General features: G+C 45.8%; 1 pseudogene; it reads right to left on the bottom strand.

Annotated features, from left to right (window-relative positions):
• Positions 1–1,793: 1,793 nt before the first annotated feature.
• Positions 1,794–14,019, bottom strand: LOC105468285 (protein bicaudal D homolog 2 pseudogene; annotated as a pseudogene).
• Positions 14,020–20,454: the final 6,435 nt, after the last annotated feature.

Here is a 20,454-nt window from a genome sequence, read left to right as displayed (position 1 = left end):
AAAATTTTTTTTCATTTAAAATTCTGACCCAATGCCAATTGCTTCTCATCAATCATTGATTCAAAAATAAATAAGAAGCCAGGCGCGGTGGCTCAAGCCTGTAATCCCAGCACTTTGGGAGGCCGAGACGGGCGGATCACGAGGCCAGGAGATCGAGACCATCCTGGCTAACACGGTGAAACCCCGTCTCTACTAAAAAAATACAAAAAACTAGCCGGGCACGGTGGCAGGCGCCTGTAGTCCCAACTACTCGGGAGGCTGAGGCAGGAGAATGGCGTGAACCCGGGAGGCGGAGCTTGCAGTGAGCTGAGATCTGGCCACTGCACTCCAGCCTGGGCGGCAGAGCGAGACTCCGTCTCAAAAAAAAAAATAAATAAAAATAAAAAATAAATAAATAAATAAATAAATAAATAAATAAGAAATCTGGCTAGGCATGGTGGCTCATGTCTGTAATCCCAGCTTTGGGAGGCTGAGGTGGGCTGATCACCTGAGGTCAGGAATTTGAGACCAGCCTGGCCAACATGGCGAAACCCTGTCTCTACTAAAAATACAACAAATTAGACAGGCATAGTGGCACACACCTGTAATCCCAGCTACTCGGGAGGCTGAGGCACAAGAATTGCTTGAACCCAGGAGGTGTAGGTTGCAGTGAGCCGAGACTGCACTATTGCACTCCAGCCTGGGTGACAGAGTGAGACTTCGTCTCAAAAAAAAAAAAAAAAAAAAAAGGCTGGGTGCGGTGGCTTACACCTGTAGTCCCAGCACTTTGGAAGGCCAAGACGGGTGGATCAACTGAGGTCAAGAGTTCAAGACCAGCCAGTCTCTACTAAAAATACAAAAATTAGAATGGTGTCATTGCACATGCCTGTAATCCCAGCTACTTGGGAGGCTGAGGCAGGAGAATTGCTTGAACCTGGGAGACAGCAGTGAGCCAAGGCTGCGCCATTGCACTCCATCTTGGGCAACAGAGTGAGATGCCACCTCAAAAAATAATAATAAGTAAAATAAAAATAAAAAAATAAATAGAAAATCTGAATAGACCTATAACAAGAAATTGAATTTATAATACAAAAATTTTGCACAAAGAGAAACTCAGGCCTAGATGCCTTCTCTGGTGAATTCTCTGGTCAAAGCCCTAATCTCCACAGTCTAGAGCTACGTGCTACAGAGCACACAGCTCTTCCTCGTGCTGACACCAGACCAACACAGAGGGAGCTGGGGCAGGCAGCGACAGGCCCATGGGTACAGACCACGGCATCTGAGGCTGTCAGTGCATGAGGAATTAAGGAAGCAAATATAGTATCAAAATATCAAAAGTGCACAGGTTGATCAGATTAAAAAAAGAACATTGTAACAAATAGCCCCGCGGTGGGCATTTCTAGAGGGCTCTTGGCAAGCCTGGCAGCCAGGGAAGGTTCTTCAGTCTATACAGAGGCCTTTCCACGCAGCAGCTCTCGACATCCTCAACATTTTAAAGCGTTTTTTTTTTTTTTCACTCTATCGCCCAGGCTGAGTGCAGCGGCGTGATGATGACTCGCTGCAGTCTTGATTTGCAGGGCTCAAGTGATCCTCCCACCTGAGCCGCCCAAGAAGCTGGGACCACGGGTGCATGCCACCATGCCCCACTACTTTTTTGTAGAGACATGGTCTCAGTCTCGCTGTGTTGCCCAGGTTGGTCTCCAACTCCTGAGCTCAAGCCATCCTCCTGCCTTGGCCTCACAAAGTGTTGGGATTACAGGCGTGAGCCATCACTCTGGCCAACATTAAAGCTTTTCTTCCCTCCCATTAAAAACTCAGGGACTGGGCCAGGCACGGTTGCTTACACCTGTAATGTGGAACACCTGGTTGGCCAGCCCAGTGCTCTTGGCCCTGTCACGGGCGCAGGGGCAGGCATAACTTAAGCTTGGGGTGGCTGGCTTGGCCTTGGGGGCAGCTTTGGTGGGGTCACATCAGGTCTGTGTGATCCAGCTTGAGCAGCTCCAGCCACTGGGTCAGTGCCAGCTTCTGCAGGATGACCATGTGCAGCAGCGAGTTCAGCGCCTTCTCATCCTCTGCAGCTGACAGCTGCTGCTGTGTCTCATCCAGCTGTGATGTACTCGTTGCACATGGCAAACGTGGCACACAGTGAGGAGAAGGCGGCCACGTCCTCCTCAGAGGCCAGCACCTGGAGCTCATTGCACAGCTTCCTCCTGGTCTTGGTAACCATGGTCTTCTCCTTCGCATTCTTGCCCTTCAGCTTGGTGAGGGCCACCTTGGCTGCCTGCTGGCTGGCCTGCAGCACAGTGCGCAGCCTGGTGAGCTGCTCCCGCTTGGTGCTGAGCAGAGACTTCAACCTGAGGATCTCTTCCATGACAGCCTCCTTGAACTTGTCCATGGTTGGGCCCAGCTCTTGCGAGGGGATGCGCCGCCACAATAGCTCCATTATGTGGTTCACAGCTGCCTGCAGGTGCTTGATCTGGTGGCAGATGATACCAATCAGGCGGTAGATATCCATGGGCTCCCAGCGTGGGTCACCCAGGGGCGATAGCAGCGAGGAGCTATGTGAGGGGCTGATGTCCCTGGTCCTGCTGTGTGCTTGGCCTGCCTCTGCAGCCAGCAGCCCCTTGGGTAGGAGGATGGAGGAGTTGCCCGCGGGGCTGGTGCAGCTGGCCCCGCCCTGGCCCTCAGGTAGTAGTCCCCCGTGACAGAGCTGGGCCTCCAGTTGTTTCACATGCACACATGATGGTAGAGGTGGGCCAGCTCCTCACTGAAGGTCACCAGCTCATCCTGGGCCACCCTCAGGCTGGCCCTGCATCTCACCGGCAATGTCGCTCACCTTCAGCAAATTCTCCAGCTGGTCCAGCTCTGGCCTGATCCTGGCTCACTGCAACCTCTTACTCCCTGGTTCAAGCGATTCTCCTGCCTCAGCCTCCCTGAGTCGCTGGGATTACAGGCATGTGCCAGCACGCCCGGCTAATTTTTGTATTTTTAGTAGAGGTGGAGTTTCACCATATTGGTCAGGCTGGTCTTGAACTCCTGACCTTAGTTGATCTACCCTCCTCAGCCTCCCAAAGTGCTGGGATTACAGGTGTGAATCACTGCAACTGGCTTTTTAAACGATTTTTTAAGATCCTGCTTGTGCTCTATTCTGTATCTATTTACTTTTTTCCACTCATGTATATAGCAATTTTTGAATGTTTTAAGACTTTTTTGTTGTTTTGTTTTGTTTTGTTTTGTTTTTTGAGATGGAGTCTTGCTCTGTCGCCCAGGCTGGAGTGCAGTGGTGCAATCTTGGCTCACTGCAAGCTCCACCTCCCGGGTTCACTCCATTCTTCTGCTTCAGCCTCCTGAGTAGCTGGGACTACAGGCGCCCACCACCATGCCTGGCTAATTTTTTGTATTTTTAGTAGAGACGGGGTTTCACCATGTTAGCCAGGATGGTCTCAATCTCCTGACCTCATGATCCACCCGCCTCAGCCTCCCAAAGTGTTGGGATTAGAGGCGTGAGCCACTGTGCCCAGCCTAAAATTTGTTTTGTTACCTAACACATGGTCTATCTTTGAGAATGATCCATGTGTTGAGTAGAAGAATGTGTATTCTGCAGCTGTTGGATAAAATGTTCTGTGAATATCTATTAGGTCTATTAGGTTTATAGTACAGATTAAGTCTGACATTTCTTTGTTAATTTTTTGTCTGGATGATCTGTCCAATGCTGAAAGTGAGGTGTTAAAGCCTCTAGCTATTATTGTATTGGGGTTTATTTCTCTCTTCAACTCTAATAATATTGGCTTTATATGTCTGGGTGCCCCAGTTGGGTACATATATATTTACAATTGTTAAACACTCTTGTTGAATTGACCCCTTTATCACTATGTAATCACCTTCTTTGTCTCTTTTTATAGTTTTTGTCTTAAAATCTATGTTGTTTGGCCAGGCATGATGGTTCATGCCTGTAATCCCAGCACTTTGGGAGGCTGAGGTGGGCGGATCATTTGAGGTCAGGAGTTTGAGACCAGCCAGGCTAACATGGTGAAACCCTGTCTCTACTAAAAATACAAAATTTAGCTGGGTGTGGTGGTGCGTGCCTATAATCGCAGCTACTCAGGAGGCTGAGGCATGAGAATCACTTGAACCTGGGAGGCGGAGGTTTCAGTGAGCTGAGATTGCACCACTGCCCTCCAGCCTGGGTGACAAAGCAAAACTGTCTCAAAAAAAGAACCTATGCTGTATGGCCGGGTGAAGTGGCTCATCTCTATAATCCCAGCACTTTGGAAGGCTGAGGCGGGCAGATCACTTGAGATCAGGAGTTGGAGACCAGCCTGGCCAACATGGCAAAACCCCATCTCTACTGAAAATACAAAAGTTAGCCAGGCGTGGTGGCGGACACCTGTAGTCCCAGCTGCTGAGGAAGCTGAGGTGGGAGATTGTTTGAACTCGGGAGGCAGAGGTTGCAGTGAGCCAAGATCATGCCACTGCACTCCAGCCCGGATGACAGAGTGAGACTCTGTCTAAAAAAAAACCCTCTATGTTGTCTGGTATAAGTATAGCTACTCTTGCTCTTTTTTGATTTCTATTTGCATACAATATCTTTTTCCATCTCTTTATTTCCTGTCTATAAGTGTCTTTATAGGTGAAGTGTGTCTCTTGTAGTAATAGATCACTGGGTCTAATTTCTTTTTTTTTTCTTTTTTTTTTTGAGACAGAGTCTCGCTGCGTCCCCCAGGCTGGAGTGCGGTGGCACGATCGCGGCTCACTGCAAGCTCCGCCTCCCGGGTTCACGCCATTCTCCTGCCTCAGCCTCCCGAGTAGCTGGGACTACAGGCGCCCGCCACCGCGCCCGGCTAATTTTTTGTATTTTTAGTAGAGACGGGGTTTCACCATGGTCTCGATCTCCTGACCTTGTGATCCACCCGCCTCGGCCTCCCAAAGTGCTGGGATTACAGGCGTGAGCCACCGCGCCCGGCCACTGGGTCTTATTTCTAATCCATTCGGCTACTCTATGTCTTTTGATTGGAGAGTTTAGTCTATTTACATTCAATGTTATTATTAATAATATGGACTTACTCCTGCCATTCTTTATTTGTTTTCTGGTTGTTTTGTGGTCTTCTCTCCCTTCCTGTTTTCCTTTCAGTGAAGGTAATTTTTCTCTGGTGGTATGTATTAATTTTTTGCTTTTTATTTTTTGTGTATCTGTTGTATGCTTTTAGATTTGAGGTTACCATGAGACTTGCAAATAATATAACACTTTATTTTAAACTAATGACAACACTGTTTGCATAAACTAAAAAACAAGCAAAAAGAAAGTTAATATAAACTCTAACTTTGTCTCCCCACTTTTAAACTTTGTTTTTATTTATATATTATTGTACTGTCTGTGTCTTTAAAAGTTGTTGTAGTTATTATTTTTGATTAGTTTACCTTTCTATCTTTCTACTTAAGATATGAGTAGCTTATACATCATAATCACTGTGTTATAATATTCTGTGTTTCTGTGTCTTTCTTTGTACTTACTATTATCAGAGAGTTTTGTACCTTCAGATGATTTTGTATTGTTCATTAATGTTCTTTTCTTTGAAACTGAAGAACTCCCTTTAGCATTTCTTATAGGACAGGTCTGGTGTTGATGAAATCCCTCAGCTTTTGTTTGGGAAAGTCTTTATTTCTCCTTCATGTTTGAAGGATATTTTCACCAGACACACTATGCTAGTATTACAGACATTTTTTTCTCCTTCTGCACTTTAGATATGTCAAGTCAGTCTCTCTTGCCCTGTAAGGTTTCCACTGAAAAGTTTGCTGCCAAATGTATTGGAGCTCCATTCTATGTTATTTGTTTATTTTCTCTTGCTGCTTTTAGGATCCTTTCTTTATCCTTGGTCTTTGGAAATTGACTATTAAATGCCTTGAAGTAGTGGCCGGGCGCGGTGGCTCATGCCTGTAATCCCAGCACTTTGGGAGGCTGAGGCGGGCAGATCACAAGGTCAGGAGATCGAGACCATCCTGGCTAACATGGTGAAACCTCGTCTCTACTAAAAAGAATACAAAAAATTAGACAGGCGTGGCGGCGGGTGCCTGTAGTCCCAGCTACTCGGGAGGCTGAGGCAGGAGAATGGCGTGAACCCAGGAGGCGGAGCTTGCAGTGAGCCGAGATCGCGCCACTGTACTCCAGCCTGGGCGACAGAGCGGGACTCCATTTCAAAAAAATAAAAATAAAAATAAAAGGGCCAGGCACGGTGGCTCACGCCTATAATCCCAGCACCTTGGGAGGCCAAGGCGGGTGGATCACCTGAAGTTGGGATTTTGAGACCAGCCTGACCAACATGGAGAAACCCTGTCTCCACTAAAAATACAAAATTAGCCGGGCGTGGTGGTGCATGCCTGTAATCCCAGCTACTCAGGAGGCTGAGGCAGGAGCATCGCTTGAACCTGGGAGATGGAGGTTGCCATGAGCCGAGATTGCACCATTGCACTCCAGCCTGGGCAATAAGAGCGAAACTCTGTCTCAAAAACAAAACAAAACAAAACAAATTTTTAAAAAGTTATTATTTCAATGCCTTTTTAAAATTTCTCTGAAGGATTCTGAAATCCTTCTCTGTGTTATCTTGAATTTCTTTGAGTTTCCTCAAAACAGCTATATTGAATTATTTGCCTGAAAGATCACATATCTCTGTCCCTCTAGCATCGATCCCTGGTGCCTTATTTAGTTCATTTGGTGAGGTCATGCATTCCTGGATGATCTTGATCCTTATAGGTGGTTGTTGGTGTCTGGGCATTGAAGAGTTATGTATTTTTAAAATTATTTTTTATTTTTTGTTAATAGTTAGGTATTGATTGGGTGTAGTGGCTCGTGCCTGTAATCCCAGCACTTTGGGAGGCCAAGGTGGTGTATCGCTAAGCCCAAGAGTTTGAGACCCGCCTGGGCAATGTGGTGAAACCCCATCTCTAGTAAAAATACAGAAAACTAGCCAGGCATGGTGGTGTGCTCCTGTAGCCCCAGCTGCTCAGGAGGTTGAGGTGGATCACCTGAGCCTGGGAGATTGAGGCTGCGGTGAGCCGTGACTGTGCCACAGCACTCCAGCACTCCAGCACTCCAACCTTGGTAACAGAGTGAGACCCTGTCTCAAAAAAAAAAAAAAAAAAAAAAAAAAAGAGAAGAGATAAGAAAAAAAGAGGCCGGGCGCGGTGGCTCAAGCCTGTAATCCCAGCACTTTGGGAGGCCGAGACGGGCGGATCATGAGGTCAGGAGATCGAGACCATCCTGGCTAACCCGGTGAAACTCCGTCTCTACTAAAAAATACAAAAAACTAGCCGGGCGAGGTGGCGGGCGCCTGTAGTCCCAGCTACTCGGGAGGCTGAGGCAGGAGAATGGCGTGAACCCGGGAGGCGGAGCTTGCAGTGAGCTGAGATCCGGCCACTGCACTCCAGCCTGGGCGACAGAGCGAGACTCCGTCTCAAAAAAAAAAAAAAAAAAAAAAAAAAAAAGAAAGAGTTAGGTGTATATTGCAGTCTGGACTTACTTGTATCTGTCCTTCCTGGGAAGGCTCTCCAGGTATTTGAAGTGACTTGGGTGTTATGCTCTAAGTTTTTGGTCACTGTAACTATATCTGCATCTTGGTAACCCAAGCCCAATAACACTGTGGTTCTTGCAGACTTGTAGACGTACTGCCTTGGTGGTCTTGGATAAGATCTGGAAGAATTCTCAGGATTACCAGGCAGAGACTCCCGTTCTTTTCCCTTACTTTCTCCCAGACAAATGGAGTCTCTCTGTCTGTGCTGAGTTGCCTGGAGCTGGGGGAGGGGTGACACAAGCACCCCTGTGGCCACTATCACTATTGGGACTGTGCTGGGTGAGACCCGAAACCAGCATTGCACTGGGTCTCAGCCAAGGCCAGCTGTACCCACTACCTGGCTATCACCTATGTTCACTCAAGGCCTTAGAGCTCTACAGTCAGCAGGTGATAAAGCCGGTCCGTCCTTCCCTTTAGGGAGGCAAGCTCCCTTGGGCCCCAGGCAGGTCCAGAGATGCTGTCCAGAAGCCAGGGTCTGGAGTCAGAAACCTTAGAAATCTACCTGGTGCTCTATTCTACTGTGGCTAAGCTGGCACCAAAACCACAAGACAAAGTCCTTCCCTCTCTTCCTTCCCCTTTCCCTGGGCAGAGGAGTCTCTTCCCATGTCCACCACTACCACCAAAGGTGAAGGGGGCCGGCCCCTCCACACCTGTGGGTATTTCTTGTCAGGTGGGAAGAGAGACTGAGAAAAGAAAGAAGACACAGAATCAAAGTACAGAGAAAGAACAGTGGGCCCAGGGGACTGGCGCTCAGCATACGGAGGACCTGCACCAGCCCCGGTCTCTGAGTTCCCTCAATATTTATTGGTTACTATTTTCACTATCTTGGCAAGGGGAATGCAGCAGGAGAACAGGGTGATAGTGGGGAGAAGATCAGCAGGAAAACATGGGAGCAAAGGAATCTGTGTCACAAATAAGTTCAAGGAAAGGTACTATGCCGGGATGTGCACATAGGCCAGATTTATGCTTCTCTCCACCCAAACATCTCAGTGTAGCAAAGAGTAACAGAGCAGCGTTGCCGCCAGCATATCTTGCCTCCAGCCACAGGGCGGTTTTCTCCTATCTCAGAATAGAACAAATGTACGATCGGGTTTTACACTGAGACATTTGTTCCCAGGGACATGCAGGAGACGGAGGCCTTCCTCTTGTCTCAACCGCAAGAGGCCTTCCTCTTTTATTAATCCTCCTCAGCATAGACCCTTTACGGGTGTTGGGCTAGGGGGCAGTCAGGTCTTTCCCTTCCCATAAGGCCATATCTCAGGCTGTCTCAGAGAGGAGAAACCTTGGACAATACCTGGCTTTCTTGGGCAGAGGTCCCTGCGGCTTTCCGCAGTGCATTGTGCCCCTGGTTAATCGAGAATGGAGAATGGCGATGACTGTTAGCAAGCATACTGCCTGTAAACATATTGTTAACAAGGCACATCCTGCACAGCCCTAGATCCCTTAAACCTTGATTCCATACAGCACATGTTTCTGTGAGCACAGGGTTGGAGCTAAAGTTACAGATTAACAGCATCTCAAGGCAAAACAATTTTTCTTAGTGCAGATCAAAATGGAGTTTCTTATGTCTTCCTTTTCCACATAGACACAGTAAGAGTCTGATCTCTCTTTTCCCTACACAAAGGCCCACAGGGAGCACTGCCAGTGTACCACCAATGTTTACTTAAGGCCCAAGGGCTCTTCAGTCAGCTTTTGGTGAATGTTGCCAGGCTTGGGACTCATCCTTCAGGGTAGTGGGCTTCCCTCTGTCTCAGGGTAGGTCTAGAAATGCCATCCAAGAGCTAAGGCCTGGAACTGGGAACCCCAATAACTCACTTGCTACTCTTCCCCACTGTGCCCAAGCTGGTACCTAATTTGCAACACAAAGTTCCCTTGATTTTTCCCTCTGTATTGCTCAAGCAAGCGTCTCCTCACAGTCACCACAGCTGTGAATATGCTGGGTCACACCTGAAGTCTGTCTCAGCGTCTCACCCAAGGCTCACGGCAGGTATTACCTGACTACCACTGCTGATTATTTAGGGTCTAAGGGCTCTTTAGTCAGCAGGTGATAATTCCTGTGAGAAATGGGTTCTTCCCTTCAAGGCAATAGGTTTCCTTCAGGCTCAGGGTGTGTCTAGTAATGTCATCCAGGAGCTAGGGCCTGGTATGGGGACTTCATGGCTCTGCCTGGTGCCCTACCTTACTGTGGCTGAGCTGGTATCCAAGCTGCAAAACAAAGTGCTCTTTACTCTTCCCTTTCCTCTCCTCAAGTGGAAGGAAGGAGTCTCTTCTGGAGCTGTGAGCTGCACTACCTGGTGTTAGGGGAGGGATGAGGCAAGCACTCTTTTGGCTGCCCTGGCTGGTATCCCACGGGGTTGCATGCCCCCCAAGTCCACTGGCCCTGAACCCAGCACAGCACTAGAACTTGCCTAGGAGTTGCAGTCCCTGTGGCCAAGATAGGCTTTCCAGTTTATTTTGGACCCCAGAGTACTGTAGCCCATGGTGGTGAGGCTGACTGAAACTCAAGTTCAAGTTCTGACTGTTGGGATGGGCAATTCCCCTCTGGCTAGGGCTGTTCTTTATTTTATTTTATTTTTTTTTTAGAGGCAGAGTCTCGCTCTGTCACCCACGCTGGAGTGCAATGATGTGATCACAGTTCGCTGCAACCTCCACCTCCTGGGTTCAAGCGATTCTCCTGCCTCAGCCTCCTGAGTAGCTGGGACTACAGGTGTCCACTACCACACCCAGCTAATTTTTGTATTTTTAGTAGAAACAGGGTTTCACCATGTTGGCCAGGCACTAGAACTTGCCTAGGAGTTGCAGTCCTGCCTGACCTCAGGCAATCCACCTGCCCTGTCCTCCCAAAGTGCTGGGATTATAGGTGTGAGCCACCATGCCTGGCTGACTAGGGCTGTTCTAAATGCTTTCTCTATGGACATTGGCTGTTTTGCCCAGTGTTGTCATCACTGAGTTCCAATATAAAGTCCCACAAACTCTGCACCCTCTTTCCCCCAAGTTCACAGATTACCTCTCCATACCCTGGGCCAGTGGCATGTGGCCACTGTTGGGAGATGGGGGTGGGGTGGTGTCAGCAATTCAAGACCGTCTTTCCTATTCTCTTCATTGCCTCTTCCAGCAATAATTTGAAGTTAAAACCAGATACTATGATCACTCACCTGATTTTTTGTTCTTAGGAAGGTGCTTTTTTGTGTAGATAGTTGTCAAATTTGGTGTTCCTGCAGGGAGGATGATCAGTGGAGCCTTCTATTTGGCCATCTTACTCTGTCTCCTTCCTCTGTTTAATACATTTTTGCTATTTGTTTTTTATACATATTTCTTGTTTCATTATGTCTTCTTTTACGTTAGATATTTTTTAGGGTGCCATTTTAGTTCTGTAATTTTTTGAATGATGAATGATTTTCTTAGCAGTTGTCATAGTATTACCTTTAGCATCTTAATTTATAACAATCTAGTATATATGAAATAATGCTAGCCTAATCTCAATAGTATGCGAAAACTTCTTATATAGCTCTGCTCCCTCCCTGCTTCTTTGTGCTATTATTGTCACACAAATTACATCTTTACAAATTATAAGCCCATCAAAACTGTTTTCTAATTTAATTGGCTTATGTATTATCTTTTTAATCAGATAAAAGAATTACGAACAAAAAATAATTCCTCATGTAAATTTGAGTTACTGTCTACTGGATTTGAGTTGTATCCTTTTGTTTCAGCCTGAAAGACTCTCTTTTGTATTTGCTATAGTCTGAATGTGTTCCCCTCAAGTTCATATGTTGTAATCTTGACTACTGGGGTGATGGTATTAAGAACTGGGACCGGCCAGGCGTGGTGGCTCACACCTGTAATCCCAGCACTTTGGGAGGCCGAGGCGGGCAGATCATGAGGTCAGGAGATCAAGACCATCCTGGTTAACACGGTGAAACCCCGTCTCCACAAAAAATACAAAAATTAGCCAGGCGTGGTGGCAGGTGCCTGTAGTCCCAGCTACTCAGGAGGTTGAGGCAGGAGAATGGTGTGAACCCGGGAAGTGGAGTTTGCAATGTGCCGAGACCACGCCACTGCACTCCAGCCTGGGTTACAGAGTGAGACTCCATCTCAGGAAAAAAAGAAAAAAAAAAAAAAAAGAATTGGGACCTTTTGTGAATTGACTAAGTCGTGAAGGTTCCACCCTCATATTTGGGATTAGTGTCTTATAAAAGAGGCTGAAAGAACGTGTTTACTTGTTCTGCCATTTGAGGACACATAGAAGGTGACTTCCATGAGGAATAGTCTCTCACTAGACGTCAAATCTGCTGGTGCCTTGATCTTGGACTTTCCAACCTCCTGAACTGTGAGCAATAAATTTCTGTTGTTTATACATTTATTGGTCTAAGATACTTTGTTATAGCATCATGAATGCACAAAGACAAACATTGGTACCAGAAGTGGGGTGTTTCTGTAACAAATATCTAAAAATGTGGGCCAAGTGTGGTGGCTCATGCCTGTAATCCCAGCACTTTGGGAGGCTGAGGCAGGTGGATTGTTTGAGGTCAGGAGTTCAAGACCAGCCTGACCAACATGGTGAAACCCCATCTCTACTAAAAATACAAAAATTAGCTGGGCTTGGTGGAGGGTTCCTGTAGTCCCAGCTACTAGGGTGGCTAAGGCAGGAGAATTGCTTGAACCCAGGAGGTGGAGGTTGCAGTGAGCCAAGATTACCCCACTGCACTCCAGCCTGGGCAACAAAGTGAGACTCCATTTCAAAAACAAAACAAAACAAAACAAAAAAACAAACAAATAAAAATGTGGAAGTGGCTTTAGGATTGGGCAATGGGTAGAGGTTAGAAGAGTTTTAAAGCACGTGATAGAAAAAGGCTACCTTGCTGGGAATGGAGTGCTAAGGACAATTCTAGTGAGGGCTCAGAAGAAGAGGAGTGCCATGAGGAAATCCTCAATCTTTCTAGAGATTACCTAAGTGGTACAAACATGGACAATAAAGGCTATTCTGATGAGATGTCATACAGAAATGATGAACATCCTTTTGGAAACTGGAGGAAAGGCCATCCTTTTTATAAAGTGGTAAAGGGCTTGGCTGAATTGTGTTTATGTCCTAGTGTTTTGTGGTAAATAGAACTTTTTTTTTTTTTTTTTTTGAGATAGTCTCACTCTGTCATCCAGGCTGGAGTGCATGGCATGCTCAGCTAATTTTTGTATTTTTTGTAGAGATGAAGTTTCACCATCTTGCCCAGGCTGGTCTCAAACTCCTGGGCTGAAGAGATCCACCTGTCTCAGCCTCTCAAAGTGCTGAGATTATATGTATGTGCCATTGCACCTGACCCAGAAGAGAGAATTTATAAGTAATTAAATAAAATACTTGGCAGGCAAAATATGTAAGCCAAGTGTTGAGGGTGCAGTATGGCTCTCTTGACTGCTTATAGTAAAATGTGAGAAGAGAGAAACAAAGATTTTTAAAGTTATATAGTTTTCCTCTTTTTTTTTTTTTGAGACAGAGTCTCACTCTGTCGCCCAGGCTGGAGTGCAGTGGCACTATCTCGGCTCACTGCAAACTCTGCTTCCCGAGTTCACACCATTCTCCTGCCTCAGCCTCCTGAGTGGCTAGGACTACAGCTGCCCACCACCACACCCAGGCTAATTTTTTTGTATTTTTTAGTAGAGACAGGGTTTCACCATGTTAGCCAGGATGGTCTTGATCTCTTGACCTTGTGATCCACCTGCCTTGGCCTCCCAAAGTGCTGGGATTACAGGCATGAGCCACTGCGCCCAGCCCCCCGGCTTTTTTTTTTTGAGACAGAGTCTTGCTGTTACCCAGGCTGGAGTACAGTGGCGGGATCATAACTGACTGCAGCTCCAAACTCCTGGGATCAAGCAATCTTACAGCCTTGTCCTCCTGAGTAGTTGGGACTACAGGTGCATACCACCGTGCCTGGCTATTTTTTTAAGAAATGGGGTCTTGCTATGTTGTCCAGGATGGTCTTGAACTCCTGAACTCAAGCAATCTTCCCACCCTAGCTTCTCAAGTACCCGGGATTACAAGAGTGTACCATTTGTCCTAAAGATGGAATTTGTAATCAAAAAGGAAGCAGAAGTTAAATATTTGGGAAATTCTCAGCCTGGCCAAGTTATAAAGATGAAAAAGTATGTTTAGGAGACAACATCAAGGACATGGCCAAAGCAACCATGTGATAAGAAAATTAGTATGGCTTAGAGGAAGCCAGGTGCCATTCATCAAAACAGTGGAAGATTGATCCTAGACGTTTCAGTGGTCTTCAGGGGCTACCCTGCCCATCACAGGCCCAGAATGCCAGGGCCTTGAGGGCAGAACATTTCAAATGATGGTTTCCCCAAAGTCATATGTTGAAATCTTAACTGCCCATCACTAAATTGTGGGGCCTTTTGGGAAGTGATTAAGTCATGAGGATTTCACCCTCATGAATGGGATTAATGCCCTTACCTTAGAAGAGTCGTAAGTTAGCATTTTTGCCACTTCCACTATGTGAGCCCATGACAACGGGCTCAGCAGAGACTGGATCTGCTGGCTGACATCTTGATTGTGGACTTGATTGTGTATAAAGTTACTAAGTCTAAGGCATTTTGTTATAGTAGCAGGAACGGACTAAGTATATGTTAGTGACAAATTTACAGTTTTTGTTTGAGTAGGAATGTCTTAATTATTTTCATGTTTGAAATACAGGTTTGCAGGATATAGAATTCCTTTTTTTTTTTTTTGAGATGGAGTCTTGCTCTGTTGCCCAGGCTGGAGAGCAGTGGCGCGATCTGGGCTCACTGCAAGCTCTGCCTCCCGGGTTCATGCCATTCTGCTGCCTCAGCCTCCCAAGTAGCTGGGACTACAGGCGCCCACCACCACGCCTGGCTAATTTTTTTTTTTCTTTCTTTCTTTTTTTTTTGTATTTTTAGTAGAGACGGGGTTTCACCGTGTTAGCCAGGATGGTCTCAATCTCCTGACTTCGTGATCCACCCGCCTCGGCCTCCCAAAGTGCTGGGATTACAGGCTGAGCCACTGCGCCCGGCCTTGCAGGACATAGAATTCTTGTTTGGCATTCTGTTTCTTTCAGCATTTTGAATATGTCATCCCATTCATTGCTTTCTGGCCTCCATCGTTTCTGATGAGAAACCAGCTTTAAATATTATTGAGGATCCCTTGTACATGATGAGTCACTTCTCTATTGCTGCTTTCATGAGTTTCCCTTTGTGTTTGGTTTTTGACTTTTTGATTATAACGGAATATAGGTGTGGACCTCTTTGAGTTTATCCTTCTTGAGTTGGCTTATCTTCTTAGGTGTGCACGTTAACGTTTTTCATCAAATTTAGAAAGTTTTAACTACTATTCCTTTTAGTATTCTTTCTGCCCATTTCTCTCTCTCCTTCCGAGACTTCAAATGTGCATGTTTGTATCCTTAATGGTGTTCCACAGGTCTCTGAGACTCTCATCTTTCTTTTTCTTTTATCTATTTATCAGACTGGATAATCTCAACTGATACAGCTTCTCTCATTCACCTTCTCTCTTCTGCCAGCTTAAAATCTGATATTGAGCCTCTCTAGTGAATTATTTTAGTTATTGCAATTTTCAACCTGGAAATTTTTTTTTTTTTTTTTTTTTTTGAGATGGGGTCTTGCTCTTGTCGCCCAGGCTGGAGGGCACTGGCGTGATCTTGGCTTACTGCAACCTCCGCCTCCCAAGTTCGATTCTCCTGCCTCAGCCTCCTGAGTAACTGGGATTATAGGCATCTGCCACCATGCCTGGCTAATTTTTATATTTTTAGTAGAGATGGGGTTTCACCATGTTGGCCAGGCTGGTCTCGAACTCCTGACCTCAGGTGATCTGCCCGCCTTGGCCTCCCAAAGTGCTGGGATTACAGGCATGAGACACCACACCCGGCCTCAACCAGGAAATTTCTATTTGGTTCTTTTTGCAATTTCTCTCTCTTTAATGCTTATTCTGTTTGGTGAAACATCATTATCTTTCTTTCAGTTCTTTAGACTGTTTCTTTTAGTTATTGGAACATATTTGGAATAGCTGATTTCAAATTTGTCTGGCTGGGCATGGTTAAATTTTGTATCTATCAGCTGGTCCTGAGGCTACACAAAATAATATTCTTTTAGGGCAATCACAGAAGCTCTCTGGTCTTATAAGCATGTCTTGAGTTGAAAGTTTAGAGACCTGAGCTTGTTATCTTCTTTCCATAGGTGCTCTTGTGTACTTGGATGCAACCATTCCAAGTCCTTGTAGTCATCATTACTGCAATAATGGCCAAATGCAGCAGCCACTTGATCCCCCAAAGCACTTAATTCATTGTGTCATTGATAATTTGATTAATTATGTGGTATTCCACACCATGAATTCCTAGCATGCCACTTCCCACTGGCAAAAATCTCAGCAGTGCATTTAAGTTCAAATCAAACCCCAAATACCCTCTTTGAGAGTCTTTTTTATAGGACCAGTCCTGGTACCAATTCTTCCCAGTCAGGAAAGAGGCGAAACCTAATTATAACAAGGAGATCTAATAGAAAGTATTTAAAAACACGTACTGGAGAACTGGAAAGGCCCAGAGGGGATACTGACATATTACAGAGGTACTAACTGCAAGATGCAGCAATCATCTCTATAGCTGGTGGTGAAAAAGGGAAAGCGTTAGGATTATTCAAATTTTAAGCATGGAGAGAGTCCAAAGATGTGGAATTTAACTTAGGGAGGGGCCCTTTCTTGGCTGATACTGGAGCCTTGAACTCAGAATAAACCTCACAGAGCTGGGAATAGACTTTTTGTCTTTTTTGAGACAGAGTCTCACTCTGTCTCAAGGCTGGAGCGCAGTGGCACAATCTCGGCTCACTGCAACCTCCAACTCCTTGGTTCAAGCGATTCTCCTGTCTCAGCCTTTCGAGTAGCTGAGATTACAGGCACGTGCCACCATGCTCAGCTAATTTTTGTATTTTTAGTAGAGACAGGGTTTCACCATGTTGGCCGGGATGGTTGCTATCTCCTGACCTCGTGATCCGCCAGCCTTGGCCTCCCAAAGTGCTGAGATTATAGGCGTGAGCCACCATGCCCGGCCTACATGACCTCTCCTTTTAAGGGCACTAGAAGTGGCCCGTCCCAGTCTTTTTTCCTTTTTTTTTTTTGAGACAGAGTTTTACTCTGTCACCCAGGCTGGAGTGCAATGGCGCAATCTTGGCTCACTGCAACCTCTGCCTCCCGGGTTCAAGCGATTCTCCTGCCTCAGCCTCCTGAGTAGCTGGGATTGCAGGTGCCTGCCACCATGCCCAGCTAATTTTTGTACTTTTAGTTTCGCCATGTTGGCCAGGTTGGTCTTGAACTCCTGACCTCAGGTGATCCACCTGCCTCGGCGTTCCAAAGTGCTGGGCATGAACCACCATCCCCAGCCTTTTTTTAAGAGACAAGGTCTTACTCTGTCACTCAGGTTGGAGTTCAGTAGTGTGATCATAGTTCGCTGCAGCCTTGAATTCCTGGGATCAAGCAATCCTCCCTCCTCAGCCTCCAAGTAGCTCACTTGGCTTTATTACTTTTTTTGTAGAGATGGGGGTCTCTGTTGCCCAAGCTGGTCTTGAACTCCTGGCTTCAGGCAACTCTTGCCTTGGCCTCCCAAAGTGCTGACTTTATTTTAATTTTTATTATTTATTTATTCTTTGAGACAGAGTTTCGCTTTTGTTGCCGAGGCTGGAGTGCAATGGCGCGATCTCGGCTCACCGCAACCTGTGCCTCCCGGGTTCAAGTGATTCTCCTGCCTCAGCCTCCTGAGTAGCTGGGATTAGAGGCATGCGCCCCCACGACCGGGTCATTTTGTATTTTTAGTAGAGACGGGGTTTCTCCATGTTGGTCAGGCTGGTCTCAAACTCCCGACCTCAGGTGATCTGCCCGCCTTGGCCTCCCAAAGTGCTGGGATTACCGGTGTGAGCCACCGCGTCTGGCCATTATTTTTATTTTTGATACAGTGCTTTTTTACTCTTATCTGTCTGGTATCCCCAGTACGTTATCACCCTCTCCTCACCTTTTCCCAACTTTTGCAGATGGTGAAACTTCTGTTTTCTGCTGAATGTGTGTAGGGGCACTCACCTGCCAGCATAAGGGGAAAGGACGGCCTAAGACATTCAATAAACTTGTTTTCAGCTCCACTCTACTCACTCCCATTCTCAGAAGAAACTAGCATCCCTGACTCCCAAGACCTTGCTGAGTTTTGCAGTTCCAATCAACTTCTTGGGTTGTTGTTAGCAACCTGCGGCACCACAGGGGCTTGGCAGAACAGAGAAAGCTAAAACCAAGCTGGGCTGTTGGTCATATCTGCTTGCCTTCTTCCATTAGTTGGATATTTTTCACCTGCCATTAACTCTTCTCTCTTTAGAAGTTGATAATATTTATACTGTTATTACAAAGGATTTTGTGAGATTGACTGAATACTTGACCAGTCATACAAAGCATGATTATCATTCACTACTGGGCTATGAGGATCTCAGCTACTATCTTGCTTCTCCGTTTTTATAGTTGCTAAAGCAGGCATCATAATGATGGCTGCTGGAACTTAAATTACCTTCCACCAGTTCCTATCGAACATAAAAACTTGTATTTAGGGCTGGGCACGGTGGCTCACATCTATATCCCAGCACTTTGGGAGGCCGAGGCAGGTGGATCACCTGAGGTTGGGAGTTCGAGACCAGCCTGACCAACATGGAGAAACCCCATCTCTACTAAAAATACAAACAAAATTAGCCGGGCATGGTGGCACATGCCTGTAATCCCAGCTACTAGGGAGGCTGAGGCAGGAGAATCGCTTGAACCCGGTAGGCGGAGGTTGCAGTGAGCCGAGATCGTGCTATTGCACTCCAGCCTGGGCAACGAGTGAAACTCAGTCTCAAAACAAAACAACAAAAACCCCTGTATTTAGGACTTTGGCACACTGCCCACAGCTCTTGGCTTTTCCATGCACCCATCCTTGGTGAACATAAAAACAGTCACCATTCACTGAGCGAATATGTGCCAGGTTAAGCACCTTTAAGTAGAACTTCTTAACTGCCCCATGTAGTTGAGACTGTCATTTTATCACTGGGTAAAATGATACGATTTTTTTTTTTTTTTGCTATGTTGCCCAGGCTGGAGGGCAGTGGCTATTATCACATATGATCATAGCTCACTATATCCTCAAACTCCTGGACTCAAGCAATCCTTTATCTCAGCCTCCCCAGTAGCTGAAATTACAGGTGTGTGCCACTGTGCCCAGCAATGATATCATTTAATCAAAATTGGATTGCTGTTCTCATTTTACAGGTTTATGAAACAAGATTCAGACGCTAAATTATTTGCCCAGTCACACAGCTAATAGATGGAGACAGATCTTTCTCCATTAGACTGTAGCTATGCACTGTTTTGTTCAGATATTAGGGGCTTGCAAACCATATTTTATCAGCAAGTGCAATTTGTCTTTCATGGTATCCTAATAATTTACAGATTATATCCTTGAGATTGGACTCTCCAATTTGCCAGTCCCTCCCACATCCTTTTGTTTTGCATTCAGTCTGCTCTTCATTTCCTATCTCCTCCTATAGGCTTGAATCTTGGGGTCCAGTGCTGTTCATTACCATAGTCCTAAAGCTCAGCAGAGGGCCTGACAGTATATGTTTCACATTTGTGGACTGCCAGCTTCTCATTCTGTCTTGGTCACATCAGTCATGGCAATACTAACCACAGGACACAAATAGCTTGCATCTAATCTTGCCAAGAAAAGTTGCTTCCTAATACTTGGAATTCACTAAGTTTTCATTCTACAAGCAAACGTCCCTCCTAGTTGTCTTTTTAATAACAGTATTAAGTGTGACACCTGCAGTCCCAGCCACTGAGATGCGAGGATTGCTTGAGCCCAGGAGTTTGAGGCTGCACTCGGCTGTGATCATGTCAGCCCGGGCGACAGGGCAAGGCCAGCTCAAAACACAAAACACAAATGGTATTAACTGATGGGCTTTATAATCTCCTTTTTCCTATCTTCACTATTCCCTGGATACTAATCCAGTTAGTAATCAGCTTGTTCAATTACCTGCAGGTTTGGATGGGATAAGCTCTGCCAACTACACAGCACATAGTGATGAAGAGGAAAAGGCAGATGAAGCTGAATAGTTCATGAAAGACCACCTAGGCAAAGACAAAGATTTTAAACTGGTAACTACATCCAAAGACAACTCTTGCTGTTAAAAGATGAGATGCACAAAAGTGGATGCAAAAATCACTTAGTAACTATGTGAGATGCTGGTGGCCTGAATTGCGGTGACATTTGAGATTATTTTGGAGTTACAGTGGACAGGACTCGAAGCATTCTGGAGTAGATTGCATTCGTCTCTTTTGAATTAAACACTGGCATTTTTGGAACATGTACAAACAGTTTGAAGTACATGTGAGTCTTACAAATGTAAAACTTTGAGTCTGGAGGAAAAATATCTGGAAACAGGCCTTTACGTCGTATTTAAAACACTGAGCAAAATGGGGAAGGTCAAGGACTGAGGCCTTAGTGTACAACCAACTCAACAGTCATTGCTTTTCTCTACATTAACAAGGAGTCTCATGAAATTTTATTCAATTTCAAGGGTACAGACAAGCAGCAAGTTTCACAGTTAAACACAGAAATAATGCAGCAATAGAATTACTGGCTTGGATGGCCGTATTTGAGGTTGTTCAGAGTGCCAAGAGCTAAGTGAGTTACCAGCTATCCAGTTTTCTCCATTGTGTGTGCTGTGCTGGGCGCCATTACTCCTAACTAGAATGGAAATGAGGTGTATTTACAGAGAAAATATTTTGTCCTTCAAATGCCAGAGACTGCAGAGTATCTTTTTGAAGTCATAGAGGCTTCAGTCTATAAATGAATCACTTATTTCCAACAGGTTTATCTCTAAG

Source organism: Macaca nemestrina, chromosome 11, assembly GCF_043159975.1.
Source record: "Macaca nemestrina isolate mMacNem1 chromosome 11, mMacNem.hap1, whole genome shotgun sequence".
Taxonomy (NCBI): Eukaryota; Metazoa; Chordata; class Mammalia; order Primates; family Cercopithecidae; genus Macaca; species Macaca nemestrina.
Note: the sequence above shows the minus strand (reverse complement) of the source record. Positions and strands in the feature narration are given on the sequence as shown.